The sequence below is a fragment of the Engraulis encrasicolus genome, unplaced genomic scaffold, assembly GCF_034702125.1.
Source record: "Engraulis encrasicolus isolate BLACKSEA-1 unplaced genomic scaffold, IST_EnEncr_1.0 scaffold_461_np1212, whole genome shotgun sequence".
In the NCBI taxonomy this organism is placed as follows: Eukaryota; Metazoa; Chordata; class Actinopteri; order Clupeiformes; family Engraulidae; genus Engraulis; species Engraulis encrasicolus.
In genome coordinates, this window is record NW_026945766.1 from 4,105 (window position 1) to 23,192 (window position 19,088).

At 41.9% G+C, this 19,088-nt stretch overlaps 1 pseudogene; it reads right to left on the bottom strand.

Moving 5' to 3' along the window:
- Positions 1-3,787: 3,787 nt before the first annotated feature.
- LOC134444120 (NLR family CARD domain-containing protein 3-like) lies at positions 3,788-18,130 on the bottom strand (annotated as a pseudogene).
- Between the last annotated feature and the right edge of the window lie 958 nt (positions 18,131-19,088).

Below are 19,088 nucleotides of genomic sequence, written 5' to 3' on the forward strand. Positions count from 1 at the left end.
GGTTTTTATAGGCTGAAGGCAACTTTTCTTAAAGAGGGCTTTGGCATTCAGCAGCCTTTTTGGCTTGTGCTCTAGGCGCCAATGGGTCAGGCAACTCATAAACACCACACGTTATTAGAAACAGAAGACACGTAATGCAAAAACTGCAATATCATTGTGAAGACACATCGGTTCAAAACAAAACACCTGAGGGAACAACAACACGTATACACATACCTGAAAATACCTACTGTGAAAATGAAACACTATTCTCACAGTTATAAAAATAGATGACTATTGTTTTATTTTCCTTTTATATTTTGATTGTTTGCATTCCAAAATGTCAATATTAGAAACAGAAGACACTTATTGCAAAAACTGCAATATCATGGCATCATTGTGAAGACACATCGGTTCAAAACAAAACACATTAGGGAACAACAACACGTAGACAGATACCCAATACCTACTGTCAAAATAAAAACACTATTCTCACAGTTAAGCTACAAAAATACACGGCTATTGTTCTATTTTCCTTTTCCATTTTGATTGTTTGCATTCCAAGCTGTCAATATCTTACTAACAAATAAATCCTAAACATAAATCATTCACATGACATGTTGGAGAACATGAAAGTAAATTGTTTTTTTTTTTTTAAGTAGAGAATATGCGCACATCAGTAACAGAGGTGTTGGACCAGCTAAAAGAAAATAATAGTTCAGATCTTTTAGGTATTTTGACTTACCAGTATCATACGGTTCTGTCTACATTTCTCGAAATCCACCGAAGCCGTGATTGGTGATCGACATACAATATACTCTGGTAGGCCTATTGTTCTTACATTTTGCTAAACTGTTGATAAATAACGAGCCCTAATCATGTTAATACTTTAAATCAGGAAACTAGACTAAGATGTCATCTCGCCAAAGTCACAAGACGTCTTCGCAGGTGAAGTTATGTGCTGTCTTGTTTGCACTGTAACGCAGGGGTGGCGCTATAGGGGGGCAAGCAGGGCATTTGCACCTGTGCACAGGGCCCTCCCATATTGGTGGTGGGGGCCCTGTTATGACCTTTTCAGGCTGTATGGGGGGGGGCTGACAGTGTTTTGCCCTGGGGCCCTGTATGCAACTGTTCCGCCACTGCTGTGACGCACTACTGCACCGGGCCTATTGTAGGCTCATGTTTATCTCTGGGAGGCAGAACAGGTTGGACAGGTTGTAGAGTGTGTGTGTGTGTGTGTGTGTGTGTGTGTGTGTGTGTGTGTGTGTGTGTGTGTGTGTGTGTGTGTGTGTGTGTGTGTAGTACAGGTTGTAGAGAAACAAATCAGAAAAAAATCATGTATTCAGTAACCAGGTGACACACCCAGTCTGAGCACATGCTTTCTTAAGAGCCATTTCTTTTCATTTTATGTTTTCATACAAGCCTTGTTTTACTTGTTGGATTTACAAGTTTATGTTATCCTTTTTGTTAAATAAACCATCCACTCATCATCGAGGAGAAACAATAACGCATCCTCGTCCTTTCGCGCGTCAGTCTCCTGCATCCTTACGGTCAAGGAATTGAACAAAATGAGAAAAGAAGGCCCTAATTGAAACAAGGGAATAATGCAAACTTAACCTGTTTTAATTAATACACTATTCATTGAAGAGAAGTCGTTCTGATGGTAGGAGAAGAGAAGTTTTTACCCTCTTGTTTACTAGGGGGAAGCCGTGGCGTAGTGGTTAGGGAGGTGGACTTACAAAACACTTGAATACTAAAAATAATAGTTACCAGCAGCTGTTCAATTTTATTTATTATATTGAACTGTATGCTATCCCATGTTCAGTTTGTATAGATGTGTTTTGTGTCTGCAACAGTTGGCTAATATTCGGTGTTACAACAGTATGTGGATTCATTCATACAAATCTACAAGAAGCTCCTGTAGCACTACTGTATTTATAGACCTACTGCATGTGCATTCAGCAAGACTGGTATCAGGGGGCCATGGGTAAGCGGTTAGCAGGTCTGGTCACAGCACGAAAAGGGGGATTTGTGTATCATTCTGACTTGGGAAAACCATTAGCATGCAGGTGTATTTAAAGGTGCACCGTGTAATATTTTTTGTAGTTTATTTCTAGAATTCATACTGCTCCTGTACACTCAGCAAGACTGGTATCATGGGCAGTCATGGGTAAGTGGTTAGACCGTCAGACTTGTAGCCTTAAGGTTGCTGGTTCGACTTCCAACCCACCAGGTGGGTGGGGGTAGTAATTGACCAGTGGTCTCCCCCCATCCTCCTCCATGACTGAGGTACCCTGAGCATGGTACCTACCAACCGCACTACTCCCTTGGGGCGCCATTGGGGGCTGCCCCCTTGCACGGGAGAAGCATAAATGCAATTTCCTTGTGTACAGTGTTCACTTGTGTGCTGTGGAGTGCTGTATCACAATGACAATGGGAGTTGGAGTTTCCCTGTTGGGCTTTCACTTCACTTTCATCATTATGACTTAGACCAGCAGCATGCAGGTGTTTTTAATAATATAATTAAGTGTGTGTAAGAATTACAATCTAGCATGGGCAAACAGCAACTGCACATTTGAAGACACCCAAGGGACCTTGCCTTGAAGGGGTCCATCACATCATTCTCCATCAGTGTGTGTACCATCCACCACACACCAGCCAGAGAGGGAGAGTGAGGGAACTGAACCCTCATAACAAATAAGTGGACGTCAAACCGAAAACATCATCTCACCACTGCACATGTATTATGTTTATTATAAAAGCATGAAAATCGATATAAACACTTAAACACAAATGAAGAAAATCATGTGGAAATGTACAAGTTATTTACAATAATAGTGAGATGATGCAAGTATGGTACAAACAAATACAGTGCAGAGACACATGCTTACTGTCACATGAAGTTGAAAAGCAGGAATACACAGTATGTTATGTACAGGGGAAAGGTGGTACTTAATTTTTTTTTAAAAAAAAAACATGAAACCCATTGATTATCCATTGATTAGATTAGATTAGATTGCCTTTATTGTCCACAAGGGGAAATTTGTTTTCACCAATCATAATGTGTTACAGCCAACATGGATAAAAAAAAACATACAGCGAAATACACTATAGAGGTACACAAAGACAAAACATAATGACATCAAGCGCAATATACATGCCCACTCACACACAAATACAGTCATAAGCACACTCTCTTGAACCTGACAGCCAGTACCAGTTCCATGACCAGACTATAGTGATAACATTCATCCAAACTGTAATCAGTGACGTGTGTCTCATGTTTAGTGACTTTCATACTCAGTGTGGAGGAGAATTACAGAACACTTCATGGAAATGTAACCACTGCATTCATCCCCACTGTAATCAGTGACACATATCTTGTGTCTTCATATGTTTATGTGACTTTAATACTCAGTAGTGGAGGGTATTCCAGAGCACTGTATACAGTACTGTATTAGTCAAATCAAGTCAAGCCAGCTTTTATTGTCACTTTCTTCATATGCACAAGTCATACAAGTAAAAGGAAAATGAAATTACGTTTCTCTCTCTATACCATTCCAAGACATAGACATACACAGGACTGATATTTTACAGACTGATTGCAATCAGTGACGTATATCTTGTGTCTTCTCATATTTATGTGACGTTAATGCTCAGTTGTATTTCGGAGTATTGTAAACAGTACTGCATAACTGTGATCAATGACGCGTGTGTGTTTCATGGCATGTTTCATGGCTGTTATGCATGCTTCAGCACACAACATGGGAATGGAAGGATGTTCATATACATATTTTTACATGTTTACAGTTTGGATCTTGTTGTAGTTCAGAGAGCACCTTCTCTGCTGAGGGTCCAAGTGGATTCCCCCACAGCCAAAGCTCTCTGAGGGATGATGGCTTTGATCTCAGAGCTGCTACAAAACACCTGAAGCCTTCATCTGTAATACAGCAGGACCTCAGACTGTAGAGAGAGAAGAAAACACTTCATTAGATCAACTGACGAACACTGTAAGGAGTCATTAGCATAGAAATCTAGAAACCCCTAGTGGCCGCAAATTGAATTTGCTGCTGGGGCCAGTCTAGCCACCCCTGGTCGTTTAGCGAGGCTGAAAGTTATCTGACGACAGAGCCAATCAAATCGTGAGAAGCAAGATGAGGGGCTGGGCTGAGCTTTAAGAACATACACGCCCCTTGAAACTGCTAGCACTATGGCTAGCCTAGGAATGAATGCGTCTTACCACCATCACAGCCACTAAAACGAGTTACGTAGTAAATTGTGTTTTCACTTACAAAGTTCAGCCTCGTTTTCAACCACAGGACGCTCCTTGACCAACTAGCGAAATGTTGAACAATTTCGGGCTTGTTAAATAGTTGTATAAACTAATATGATCGTTGTCAACATGATGGATACCTAGTTCTAGCTAGCTGTGTTATTTGACGAGAGGTGGGCTAGCCGCTAGCTCGGTCGGCGAGGTCAAGTCAAGTCAAGTCAAGTCAAGTCAAGTCAAGTTTATTGTCAATTTCTTTACATGCACTGGTCATACAAAGAATTTGAAATTGCGTTTCTTGCTCTCCCATGCAGACATAGACTAATCTAGGTAAGGACATAGACAGTATAGACATAGACAGTATGGACGTAGACATTGCTCATACAGACATTTAAAGTGCAAGACTGGACAACAGAAGACTTGTAGAGAACATACATTAAGAGGAGGTATTTTGTTGTTCTTTTTCCTAAAAGTCCTTTATAGCGTTCTGACATAGTAATAGTAGCATTTGAAGAAATAAATAATTAAAAAAGGTTTTTATTTAAATACACCAGCAGCAGTATGTGTGTGTGTGTGTTTGTATGTGTTTTGTGTGCGTGTGTGTGTGTGTGTGTGTGTGTGTGTGTGTGTGTGTGTGTGTGTGTGTGTGTGTGTGTGTGTTTAGTGCAGGTAGAAAGTGCGGTGTGCGTCTGTGTGTGTGTACCTGTGTATGTGTGTGTGTGTGTGTGTGTGTGTGTATGTGTGTGAGTATGAGTTGTGTGTCAGTGTGTGTATGTTTGGGTTTAGTGCAGAAAGTGCAGTGTGCTTGTGTGTGTGTGTGTGTGTGTGTGTGTGTGTGTGTGTGTGTGTGTGTGTGTGTGTGTGTGTGTGTGTGTGTGTGTGTGTGTGTGTGTGTGTGTGTGTGTGTGTGTGTGTGTGTGTGTGTGTGTGTGTGCATGTGTATGTTTTGAGTTAGTGCAGGTTGAAAGTTCAGTCACAGATGTAGTAGTGCAGGTGGAGTGTTCAGTCGCAGATATGGTGGTGGGGATGAGGGGGGGGGAGCGTTGTCAGTGGCCTGGCTGGCTAGAGGCTGACAGTGAAGGGAGAGTGGGTTGAGTGTTCAGTATCTTGATTGCTTGATGCATCGTGCTGCTTGTAAGCCTGGTGGTACGGGAACGGAGGCGCCTGTACCTCTTTCCAGAGGGCAGGAGGCTGAACAGTTTGTGTGCAGGGTGGCTTGTGTCTTTGATGATCATCAGTGCTTTTCGGGTGAGGCGTGCGGTGTAAATGTCCTGCAGGGAGGGGAGTGGTACTCCAATGATCTTCTTCGCTGTGTTCACAACACGCTGGAGTGTCTTCCTGTTTTTCTCCGTGCAGCTTCCTCCCCACACTGTGATGCAGCTGGACACGACGCTCTCTATGGTTCCTCTGTAGAATGTTGTCATGATGGAGGGTGTAGCACTTGCCTTCTTTAGTTTGCGCAAGAAGTAGAGACGCTGATGGGCCTTCTTCGCCAGTGATGTAGTGTTGGTGGTCCAAGAGAGGTCGTCGCTGATGTGCACTCCAAGGAACTTGGTGCTGCTCACTCTCTCCACAGCATCACCGTCGATGGTCAGTGGTGGCAGTTGTTTTTGGACCCTCTGAAAGTTGACAACAATCTCCTTGGTCTTGTTGACATTCAGCAGGAGGTTGTTGTCTTTGCACCATCTGGCCAGCAGGTCTACTTCTTCTCTGTAGTGGGTCTCATCGCCCTTAGTGATGAGGCCCACCAGTGTTGTATCATCCGCAAACTTCACTAGATGGTTAGTGCTGTGGGTCGTTGTGCAGTCATGTGTCAGCAGCGTGAACAGCAGGGGGCTGAGAACACAACCTTGCGGAGCCCCCGTGCTCAGGGTCAGGGTGCTTGAGGTGTTATTCCCTACCCGTACTGCTTGTGGTCTCTGCATCAGGAAGTCCAGCAGCCAGTTGCAGAGGGAGGTGCTGAAACCTAGTTTGTCCAGTTTTCTGATGAGTTGTTGTGGTATTATGGTATTGAATGCTGAGCTGAAGTCAATGAACAGCATTCTCACATATGAGTCTTTATTGTCCAAGTGGGAGAGGGCTGGATGGAGGGCAGAGCAGATTGCATCCTCCGTGGATCGCTTGGCTCGGTATGCGAACTGGTAGGGGTCCAGGGTGGGGGGTAGGGTGGCTTTGATGTGTGACAGGACTAGCCGTTCGAAGCACTTCATGATTATGGGCGTCAGTGCTACAGGACGGTAGTCATTGAAGCATGATGGTGATGATTTCTTCGGCACGGGTATGATGGTAGCAGCTTTGAAAAGTGATGGGATGACTGCTTGCTCCAGAGAGATGTTAAAGATGTCTGTGAAGACATCCTTCAGCTCTTCTGCACAATCCTTCAACACTCGGCCAGGTATGTTGTCTGGGCCAGCTGCTTTGCGTGGGTTGATGGTGGCCAGTGTCCTCTTCACACTGGCAGAGGACAGGTACAGGGGTTGATCATGGGGGGGAGGGGGAGTTTTCTGTGGATGAGTGTCATTTTGTGCTTCAAAACGGGCAAAGAAACTGTTCAGGTCGTTTAGCAGAGAGGTGTTGATGTCACAGCTTCGTGGTGCGGGCTTATAGTCCGTGATGGCCTGTATGCCCTGCCACAGGCTCTGTGCATCTCTGCTGTCTTTGAAGTGTGTTGTTATTTTGTCCGAGTATTCCTTTTTTGCTTTCCTGATGCCCTGGGACAGGTTTGCTCTTGCTGCTTTTAGGCCAGCTACGTCTCCTGCTCTGAAGGCTTTGTCTCTGGCCCTCAGCAGTCTGTGAACGTCTCCTGTGAACCATGGCTTCTGGTTGGCCCGTGTGGTGATGCGTTTTATTTCTGTAACATCATCAATGCATTTTGTCTCATTCCCATCTATTTAGTAAGTTACTTGTATACTTCCAAAGCTCCCAAATGTCTTGTTTTTAATGCCATGGGTCTTTTTATAACTGCCACTAAATTGGCGAGTTATTTCAATTCTTTTAAGTTGCTCTGCTTAACATGGAATGGTGGTTAGGTTGGCCGCCGGTGCTATATCATTTGAAATTGTTTGATTAACGATTTCTTAAATGACAACATCCGTTAATAAAGTAGCGACCAAATATCACAGCTGTCAAATATAACACAGTGGTGGTTGATAGCTGGGGGGGACAGAATGAATGGGACCTTGAACGGGACTGTTATGGAACTGATGGTTGTTCTAAAGTGTTCGCACAAGTTCTTATTTAGTCAGTTAATGCCGGCACTGACTGATGATAGTCACAGGATTCCGGTGCTCCATTAACTGATGCTGTGTTGAATTAAACCCAGAAAACGGAACCTGGTGTGAGTACTTCTTTGGCAGCTGTTACAATACTTAGAAGATAGTTGATATAGGCCTAACTTGCCTGCTTGCTGACCATATGTTTAGGCCTTGGTAAATAGCCATATTTAATATTCAATTCCAGTCAGAATGAGTTGCACCGAATGCACCGAATCTCTCAGACTGACATGAACTGACAGGGCTAGTTTAGCCGGGTAAGCAACTGTTAGCATTTTACAGAAACAGACAGTCACAAGTTATGTTATTAGACCATTTGTTGTAGATGTGGAACAAAATTGCGGTCATTAAATGTTACTTAGGATCAAAACACACTAGTCGTTAACCCATATAGACATTGTGTTGTGATAGTGAGCAGTGTGCGATCTCGCTGTATCTGACTGCGAAGCTGCCTGTCCTGTCAAGCTCCGACCGGAACTATTCTCGGCCACGCCCCTACAGTTTGCTGTGTGTGGATTCAGTGTGGTTGGCTGTTGCGCCATCCTGATGCTTTGAGTACTAAGGCATTTTGATAGACAACCGTTTATTCCACCCACACGGCTTCCCAGTTACCCTAGACCACTGTAGGGGGTTAGCTGGCTAGGCTAAGGAGCTAGGCACAGTACATCCTGCCTAACTGGTGTCTTAACTAGGGTGTGTGTGAGAGAGAGAGAGTGTGTGCGAGAAAGAGAGAGAGAGAGAGAGAGAGAGAGAGAAAGAGAGAGAGAGAGAGAGAGAGAGAGAGAGAGAAAGAGAGAGTACATGATAATCCACACTCATTGTCAAACACATAGACCAGGGGTAGACAATTTACATGATAAATAAATGCTATTTAACATAAATGCAATTAATTTCATGTAATTTGATTTTGATTTGAAAGATTAATTTTCTTCTATGTAGCCTACAGATAATATGACGACTGCTGCGTCTCCTGGCGTCTCTCTCATGAAATGGGTGACCTGCCTTATGCCTTGTGTTCACCAAGCACGACCTACACTACCCAGGTGGTTGAAGAAGTTTCGCCATGAATTCATTTTATTTGCGCTGGACGCGGCATTGACAAGTTTGATTTAGCTGATCACATAACTGCTCTGGCTTGACAGCCTGGGACAAACGGAGATATAACGTTCCAATTGGTTTTTCGACGAACCGTGTCATAGCTCATTACCATAAGATTAGTTTGACTTTAATAGTTAAAATTCGCTCTGGTTGCTCAGTTCGCTTTGCACCAGGCAAACTCGCTCTGGTAGCTTTATTCACCTTCCCTCCATAGAGAAATAATGACTTCTGCTGCTCAGGTAGCGTAGGTCACGCTTGGTGTACACAATGCATTAGAAACCTGCCTTAACTAATGTATACAATTGCCAGTTATTTATTGTCATAATTGTGCTTCATTAACTGAAGATTGTTAAACTTTGTTGATTCCGAACGCAGGACAAACAAAGAAGAATGGAACTAATACTGCCTGCATTTTTTTCATTTAGGCTATTTGACTGCATTCACTGCACTGCAATACTATTTGCTACATCTCGTGGCTGAATGTAATTGATGGCGGGCCATATTTGGCCCGTTAATTGCTAATATGCTAATTGCATACCTCTGACATAATAGACAGTAACTCAGTATGTGGTATTGTGATACGCACTCTAGTTTCTCCAGTTTACAGTTGGGATCCTCCAGAAGAGAGGAAAGATGCTTCACTCCTGAATCTCCTGCTTTATTTCTACTCAGCTGCAGCTCTCTCATGTGTGAGGGGTTTGATCTTAGCGTGAATGCAAGAGCTCTGAAGCCTTCCTCTCCAAAACTGCAATTATGGAGGCTGTAGAGAGAAAATAACACCATTATTTTTTTGTATTTGACCCACGTTTTGACTCCTTTCGCTGGGGTAGTTTTGTTGTTACTGGTAAAAGTAAAAGTGTAAAAACATGTCCGCACTGACCTTTTTTATTTAAAAAAAGGGGCATACATACAGCAATTCCATGCATTTCGAAACATTTATTGAGGTGTAGATGATAGTCCTAAATTGACAAAAATAATAGGTGGAACATCCCTGCAGTTATCCATGCCACACAGGTCGCAACGGTATTGGCACGACAGTGCGCGTAATCTTGAGTAAAACAAGTATCCTGTCTCCCTCCTCCAGAGGGCAAGGTAACAAATAATCATCAAATCCACTCACAGTTTAGCAAGTCAGAGTCATTTAGGCCTACACATTTGAATGCCTCTCTTGACAGCTCGAAGTTTGCGTGACAGCTCTTAACTTGTGCTTTGTAATGAATCTGCTGATCTTAAAATCAAGACGCTTTCACACAGTATACGCAACGCGGGAACAACAGCAATTCCAGAGCCAGACGGAAAACTTTCCAGTGCTACACAAAATTGGTGAAAGGACTGTCGTGTTGGGGACACTTGGACAAGTACAAGGGATAAAAATTCAGTAACTAGAATTATTTTGAGAAGAAAAATTGGCCCGCGTCCAAACTTAATTGCCGACCCCTGACATAGACAGTAACTCAGTATGTGGTCTTGTGATACTCACTCTAGTTTCTCCAGTTTACAGTTGGGATCCTCCAGAAGAGAAGAAAGATGTTTCACTCCTGAATCCCCAGCTTTATTCCCACTCAGCTGCAGCTCTCTCATGTGTGAGGGGTTTGATCTCAGTGCTGATGCAAGAGCTCTGAAGCCTTCCTCTCCAAAACTGCAAAATGACTGTAGATACGCTGTAGAGAGGCTGTAGAGAGAAAATAATGCTTCTCATTTGTTTCTTTAAATGAACAGTCCAACTTTTTCATTTTCACATATTTCCAGTGTTTCCAAACATTATTCGTGAATATGCATATCAGTTTCCTCTCAGTGTTTTCAGTACTTACATTTCTTGGTATCATAATTATTAGCATAGCTTAGCATAATCACTGAAGGTAAATGGGAGCATTAGCATCAAGACACAATTGATCACAGGACGGGATTTATATAGCTGTTTTGCACTCTGGTGAATTCTAAATTCATTTTAAAGTAGTTTATATGTACATTTGCTGATGTTTTGTTTGCTCCATAAACTTGCATTGCCACACTTTATTTGTATATACTGTTAAACTAGGCAATGTAAACACATAGATGAAAAATTAAATGTATTCTCATATTTTACTTGGACTTAACTATATATGAAATGAGGTGGACTGAGGTGAGGGGGATTGTTCCTTTAAAGACAACAATATGATTGTCATATGACATTAAAATGAGCATTTTATAATAATAATAATAATAATAATAATAATAATAATAATAATAATAATAATAATAATAATAATAATGCCTGTGTGTGTGTGTGTGTGTGTGTGTGTGTGTGTGTGTGTGTGTGTGTGTGTGTGTGTGTGTGTGTGTGTGTGTGTGTGTGTGTGTGTGTGTGTGTGTGTGTGTGTGTGTGTGTGTGTGTGTGTGTGTGTGTGTGTGTGTGTGTGCGTGCGCGTGTGTGTGTGGCTGCACAGTTCACTATCAAAAACACAGACAGCAAATCAGTGTGTGGTCTTGTGATACTCACTCTAGTTTTTCCAGTTTGCAGTTGGGATCCTCCAGAAGAGAAGAAAGATGCTTCACTCCTGAATCTCCTGCTTGATTCCAACTCAGCTGCAGCTCTCTCATGTGTGAGGGGTTTGATCTCAGCGCTGATGCAAGAGCACTGAAACCTTCCTCTCCGAAACTGCAGTTATGGAGGCTTTAGAGAGAAAATAACTTCAGTCCCTTTTAGACAAAAGTATGATGGCCATGATGACATTTGCATCAACTGGAGCATTGCTGTATTGAAATGTCATGTGTGTGTGTGACTGTGTGTGTGTGTGTGTGTGTGTGTGTGTGTGTGTGTGTGTGTGTGTGTGTGTGTGTGTGTGTGTGTGTGTGTGTGTGTGTGTGTGTTTGTGTGTGTGTGTGTGTGTGTGTGTGTGTGTGTGTGTGTGTGTGTGTGTGTGTGTGTGTGTGTGTCAGGCAGACAATAAGTTCCGTCCCAAAAGCAGAAATGTAAAGAGGATAAAACGAAAAATGGCGTCGAAGATGCATAATTTGTACTTGCACGTGCATTATTATGTATACAAGTCATTCTAGGCTCGGACAGGATGCTGCTGCTGGCTTTTAAACACAGCGCCCTCACCAGATAATAAAAAAGAGAAAAAAAGGGAAAGGGACTCTTTCAAATGACAACTAGACACTTGGATGACAATTAAAGAGAAAAGGCCAAGAGGAAATTAGCTTTTGAAGGTGTAAGCCAAAACGTTGGTCTTATTAAATGTAACTGCATGAAGTTCCGAGTGTGCGACGACCATTCTTTCCAAGTTGAGTCTAATTATCCGCCGTACGCGATTCACACGGTGTGTGTTTACTGAAACCCGAAGAAAGACTCATCGCGGGCCAACCCACTGTGTCACATCTGGCTACCTTCACGCTAAGATCAAGAAAGCTAATGGCTAATGGCTAATTTGCACATTACTACTTCACAATATTTCCACCCCTCATACGAAACATTTATAAAATTGTCAAAGCATGTGTGGTGGTAAACAAGTGAATTTGACCAAAAAAGTGCATCATCTGGCTCGTCAAGCATGGTAGTGGGACTGACATCGTTTGGGGATGTATGAATGCCGTCAACATTGGAAATATGAATTACACCTAAAGAAGCATGCATGTCAACATGCACTGTGACTACAGAAGCAGATCATGATACTCTCCATAGGATTCAAAAACTCACACCCATCTATTTTAGCCAGGTGCAGACTCAAAATGTACAGTTTCAATGTACTGAAAGGTTGAAACACACACCGATGACCTCCCTTTCAATGCCTTTTCATTTCGAAATGAAAAAATGAATGTAGTTGCTGCCAAAGGTAGTTGTACAAAGAATTAAGCAAAGGCTGCGAATACTTTTGTATTGTAAATTGCTGGAGCCAGGATGGTGTGAAAGATCTGTTCAATGTTATTTAACTGATGTGCAGTCCCTCCGTACACCCCCTATCATCAGCAACTCTGAGTCCGTTTTCCAGAATTTGATTTATTTATAAATCACTATTTTCTAAATTAACATTTAAACATCAAAGTAATAAATAGGCTAATTTATCAATTATATATGTCCATGGAGACTGACAGCCTAGCGCTGATTTATATTTTATAATAACTGAAGTCAATAATACAAAAACGTGGAGATGTGAATGTGGACAAAACTACTAGGCTCCTCTGTTGGAGAAAACGAATGCATGGTGGACGACACGACTGCTGCCGAAACGTGAATGGACGAATAGACCTGCTCCCCAGCGGAGGGAAATGAAACGGCTACCGAAAGGAATAGCCCTGCAATGGCTTAACCGTTTCTGTCTTCATCCGCAATTGTTTGTTACGGTGCCTTTATACAAGTCCCGGCGTGAAGGCATGACGTGCGAGGGCACGCCTCTTCACCAATCAGACTGTTTAGATTGCTTCAGCCGGCAAGCTGACTTTTGAGCTGATGAGAGCTGAGTTGAGCGCAAGTCGAAAAGCAAAATGTTGTTAGTTAAGGTTGTGTTTACAAAGGTACTTGTCTACAAGTGTTAAAAGGGTACTTGTGTACAAGTGTTACAAGGGTACTTGTATCTGTATGTGTACTTGACGGTACACCATGAGTGTATTTGTTTTACCATGTGATTTTATTTTTGTATTTTAAAAATTAAAAATGCTGATTACAAAAAAGAAAAGCAAAATGTTGCCGAGGTGTGCTATACGGGGAAAATATGAGCAGTGGAAACGAGCCATAAGTGGTCTTGTGATACTCACTCTAGTTTCTCCAGTTTGCAGTTGGGATCCTCCAGAAGAGAAGAAAGATGCTTCACTCCAGAATCTCCTGCTTCATTCCCTTTCAGCTGCAGCTCTCTCATGTGTGAGGGGTTTGATCTCAGAGCTGATGCAAGAGCCCTGAAGCCTTCCTCTTCAAAACTGCAATTAGACAGGCTGTAGAGAGAAAATAACACATCTTATTTGTTTCTTTTAAAGGAACAGTCCACCCATATTGATTTTCACATATTTGAATTATTTACAAGCATTACTGATGAATGTGCATATCAATTTTGTCTCCTTGTTTTCAGGGCTTAGATTAATTGGTATCAGAATGATTAGCATAGCTTAGCATAATAACTGGAAGTACATGGGAGCATTAACATCAAGACAAAAGTGACCACAGGATGGGTTACATAGCTTGTTTTGCACTCAGGTGACTTTAACATTATTTTTAAAGTATTTTATGAGTACATTTGATGATGCTTTGTTTGCATCCATAGACCTGCATTGCCACACTTTATATGGCTATTCTGTTGAGCTACGCAATGCGTAGTGTGTGGTCTTGTGATACTCACTCTAGTTTTTCCAGTTTACAGTTGGGTTCCTCCAGAAGAGAAGAAAGATGCTTCACTCCTGAATCGCTTGCTTGATTCCCACTCAGATGCAGCTCTCTCATGTGTGAGGGATTTGATTTCAATGCTGATGCAAGAGCTCTGAAGCCTTCCTCTCCAAAACTGCAGTTAGACAAGCTGTAGAGAGAAAATAACAGCATAATATTTTTCCTTGAAGACAAAAGTATGATGGTCATGGTGACATTTGCATGTGTGCGTGTGTGTGTGTGTGTGTGTGTGTGTGTGTGTGTGTGTGTGTGTGTGTGTGTGTGTGTGTGTGTGTGTGTGTGTGTGTGTGTGTGTGTGTGCGTGTGTGTGTGTGTAATTGCTTATTATCATGACAGCTTACTTGAGCATCTCAAGAGTACAGATTGAGGTCTTCAGCCCATTACAAATTTCTCCAACTTCAATAAATCCAACCGTGTTTCCACTGAGATCCAAACTCTTCAGTTTCGAGGATGGTTTGCTGAGGACACTTGCCAGTGTTGCACAGCTTTGTTTAGTGAGATTACAGTGGTTGAGCCTTAAGAGGAACACAACAACATCAGTAAGTGTATGTCTTGCTCACAGTCACATTAATGCTTGCATGCAAGGATTTTACCCCTATATGAAAAAGAAAGCACATATACGCTGCAATCATACTTACAGAGCGGTTTGGGATTCCTCCAGCACAGGCAGCAGTCTTACCAGGACTTCATCAGACCTGCCGTACTTCTGCAAGTCGAACACATCCAGGTTGTCCTCTGATGTCAGCAACACAAACACTAGTGCTGACCACTGGCCAGGTGAGAGTTGGGCTTCTGAGAGAGTCCCTGCACTCAGGAAGCTCTGTATCTCCTCCACTAACGAGTGGTCATTGAGTTCATTCAGACAGTGGAAGAGGTTGATCACCCTTTCTGATGAAGGAGCTTCTGAAATTTTTCGCTTGATGTACCTGATTGTTTCTTCATTGTCAGTCTGAATGTGTTGCTTCTGCAGTAAGCCATGTAGTTGATTCTGGTTTGAGTCCAGCGAGAGGCCAAGAAGGAAACGAAGGAAAAGATCAAAGCGTCCATCTTCACACTGGAAGGCTTTGTCCACAGCACTCTTCTGCATAGCAGTCATTGATTCCTGCATCTTTGAAGGAAACATTCTTTCAAACCAAAAATGACTTGCTTGTGGTTGTTCTATTGACACAAGGTCTTTTCTTTCATTTCTCATCATCAGGAACACATACAATGCTGCAAGATACTCCTGAATACTTAAATGCACAAAGCTGTACACCTTCCCCAGGATCACCCCTGATACTTCTTGAAACATTTGGGTGAAGATGCCAGAGTGAACTGCTGCCTCCTCCACATCAACACCACATTCTTTCAGATCTTTTTCATAAAATATCAGGTTATCTTTTTCCAGTTGTTCATAGGCTAGTCTTCCAAGACCAAGGAGACTAGCTTGGTTCCACTGAGGATCCTCATAGACGTCCTCAAACTTCAGGCCCCGCTGTCTGTTTTGAAAGACAAGGAAGTATGTATACATCTCTGTCAACGTCTTGGGAACCTTTTGACCTCCTGCCATGACCTGCTGAAGAACAGTAGCAGCAATCCAGCAAAACACTGGGATGTGGCACATGATGTAGAGGCTCCTAGATGATCTGAGGTGGGAGATTACTCCTTCAGCAACATTCTGATCACTGATCCTCTTCCTGAAGTACTCTTCCTTCTGTGGGTCACTAAAGCCTTGTACCTCTGTAACACGATCAACACACACTGGTGGAATTTGATTGGCTGCTGCTGGTCGAGAGGTGATCCACACTAAAGCAGTGGGAAACAGATAACCTTTGATCAGGTTTGTCAAGAGCATGTCCACTGAAGACACCTCTGTGACATCAGTCAAACTATGACTTTTCTGGAAGTTCAGCTGAGGTCGACATTCATCCAGACCATCCAAGATGAACAACACTTTGCGCTTCTCTTGGCTCTGAAAGGTTAACGGTTTCATTTCTGAGAAAAGGTGGTGGAGAAGTGTCATCATAGAGTACTGTTTCTCTCTGATGAGGTTGAGCTCCCGAAATGGTAGTGGAAATATGAAGTGGATGTCCTGGTTTTCTTTGCCCTCAGCCCAGTCCAGTATGTACTTCTGAACTGACACAGTTTTACCAATGCCAGCCACTCCCTTTGTGATGACTCTTCTGATCAGTTTATCTTGTCCTGGTAAGAGTTTGAAGATATCTCTGCATTTGATTGGTGTCTCTTGTCCAGCTGATATTTTGGATTTCATCTCAATCTGTCTGACTTCATGCTCCTCATTCACTTTCCTACTTCCTCCCTCTGTGATGTAGACTTCTGTGTAGATCTTTTCAAGCAGAGCAGAACCTCCTTGCATTTGTATCCCTTCAAACACACTCTGGTACCTGTTCTGAAGGCTCTTCTTCAACTCAGTGCGACAAACTGTATCATTTTCATCTATGTCACGGATAAAATAAGAGATTCTCAAAAACACAACAAATGGCACAGAGAATACCGTACAGTGCACACAGTAAATAACATACTGTCTGGTACACTAACATACCTAACAGCACAAATAAAAACAGGGGAGAATAACAAAACGATCCTTACTTTCTTGCAGTTTTTCAGCAAGCTCCTTCTGGTCCATGGTCCTAAGGAAGTGCAGTGCCATCTTCAGAGCCCCTTCTCTGGCATCACTCTCAGCATCAGCATCATCTTCATGCTCAAATTTCTCTATGTAGTCTGGACTCAGAATCCTCTTGAATCTATTCAGCTCATTCCTCAGGAATGTAAAGATCTTATTTTCAAGCTCCTAGAGCACAAATATTTCAGGTTACTCTTCAGTGCAATACAAGTGTTCTAATATTACAAATAAAGTGGAGCGTTCTGCGATTGTTTTGTGTCTTCTGAACTCTGTGTGCATATTACGGTGCAACCAATTGTGTCCCTATGCAGCATTATAGAAATTATTGACATTCAAACCTGCAATATATGATCCAAATTGCACTCTGGAATCTGGGTTGACAGGGAACTGACTGCATGTGAAATATTTTTCCCCATTTTGCTGCTGGGAAGAAGAATATGACAGAAAAATATTTTTTTTCTTGTTTTTAATATGATAAGATCATCAAGGATGACTGGATAAACTATCCAGATTAGGTCTAAATTGAGGAACACAACAGAAACCTTCTGAACACAGCAGCTAATGAAGTACACAAGAAAGCAAAACCATTATGTGAAAAATGCATCATGTGCATTTCAGTGTTTAAATGGTTTCTTCTCTCTGCCTGTGGCTATTGAGAGGATACACTTTTTTTTGTAAAACTCACTTGTTTACCACCACACATGCTTGACACCATCTAAAGTAAATTTGTTTATCTTTCGTGATATACTGTATATTATGTGTCCCTGGGCTTGAGTGACCACAATCTCTCAATATTGCAGACTCTCAATTTCTATATACCAGTTATCCATTCTCAGTCAACAGCAAACCTCTCACAAATCTGCTGTGAACTTACCTTGATTTCTCTAGAGAGTCTCCATGCTGGAATGTGATGCCACGATCCTGAGACTTGTCACTCTTCATAGACAGACAGGTGGAGGCAGGTGATGGAGGTCTCTCCTCAGGGACTTGCCTACTGCACAATAGCAGACCGATTTATTAAAAAATATTGGTACAAATTAAATTAAGCATGAAGGTGACTGTATGTCCCACTCAGGCAGTGGAATGGCGTAGTAACGGCAAAATAGCTCTTTAAAGGGACACTGTGCAGGAAATGGTCAAAGAGGGTACTGCAACTATGCTGCTCATTGAAACTGTGTCGCCTATTGCCAAATTGGACCTTTTCATGATAGTTTAGTAAGTAATAAACTAATATTTTCTAGTATGGCCCAAGTACAGTCATTTTTGCAGCTAAAAATTGCTATTTCTGGAAATTCAAAATGGTGGACCATGGAGAAGATCCCCCTTTTCATGTATGAAAAGTGCAATTTTTCCATACATAATGAATACTTTATGAACTTAGAAAATGGTAAATATTCATGAAAAAGGAAACATTAGGGAATGGGTAGCAGGAATTCTGGAAATAAACAACTGAAAATCTCACACAGTGTCCCTTTAAACAAACCTTTAACATAAGCATGTTTCATCAACTTACCTTGATGTCTCTACAGGGTCGCCATGCTGGAATGTGATGCCACGATCTTGAGACTTGTCACTCTTCATAGACAGACAGGTGGAGGCAGGTGATGGAGGTCTCTCCTGATGTGCTTGTCTGTTGCACAAATATAACTTCCAAGTTTTACTACAGAAATGTTCATACATGAATATTGTACAAATAAAAGTGTCTAGCTATGCACAAAAAGACCAGTTATGGACTGAGTTCATACTACGCCATTTATGCCAAACCCCTTATGTAACATTACTGCGCCTACGAATCTTTAACATTGTGGTTGTTGAGTTATGAAGTTGAAATTGATTTCTTTCTCTGGCTGTTTCGTCATCCAACTTCACCAAAAAACTTGTATTCTGTATAGGGATGCAAACGATTAATTGATTAATCGACTTTAGTCTATCAATGCATTAATCGATTTAAAAACATTAAGACAATTCAACTGACAAGAGACCCAGGTGAAATGGGCATGTTTTTTTTTCGAGAAACATTGAGATTTAGGGGGAGAAACGGCGCTTATCAATTAATCGTAAGTCGACGATAAGGCTATCAACTAATGATTAATGAATTAATTGATAATTTGCATCCCTAATTCTGTATGATGTCCCCAAGGGATTCTATGGTTCTGTTCCCAAATAGTATACAAATACACTGTCAATACAAGAGTATACACAAAAGAGTACATGTACATACATTTTAAAGTGTACATATTTTTAAAGAATGCTTAAATACTAGTACAAACAGGGGCGCCGCTAGGGGGGGGAAAGGTGGTACTGATTCTAACGACCCGGCCCAACGCAGCACGGCCCTCGGCCCGCGGATGGGATAATAAAATATTAATAATAATTTTTTTTTATTTTTTTTTTTTAGAAATTTCTAATTACAAAGAAATAGTGATTGGAAATAAGTTTATTAGACACACAACTGTCGATTTCCATAACGTTTTCGTCAGTTCTTTATTATATTGT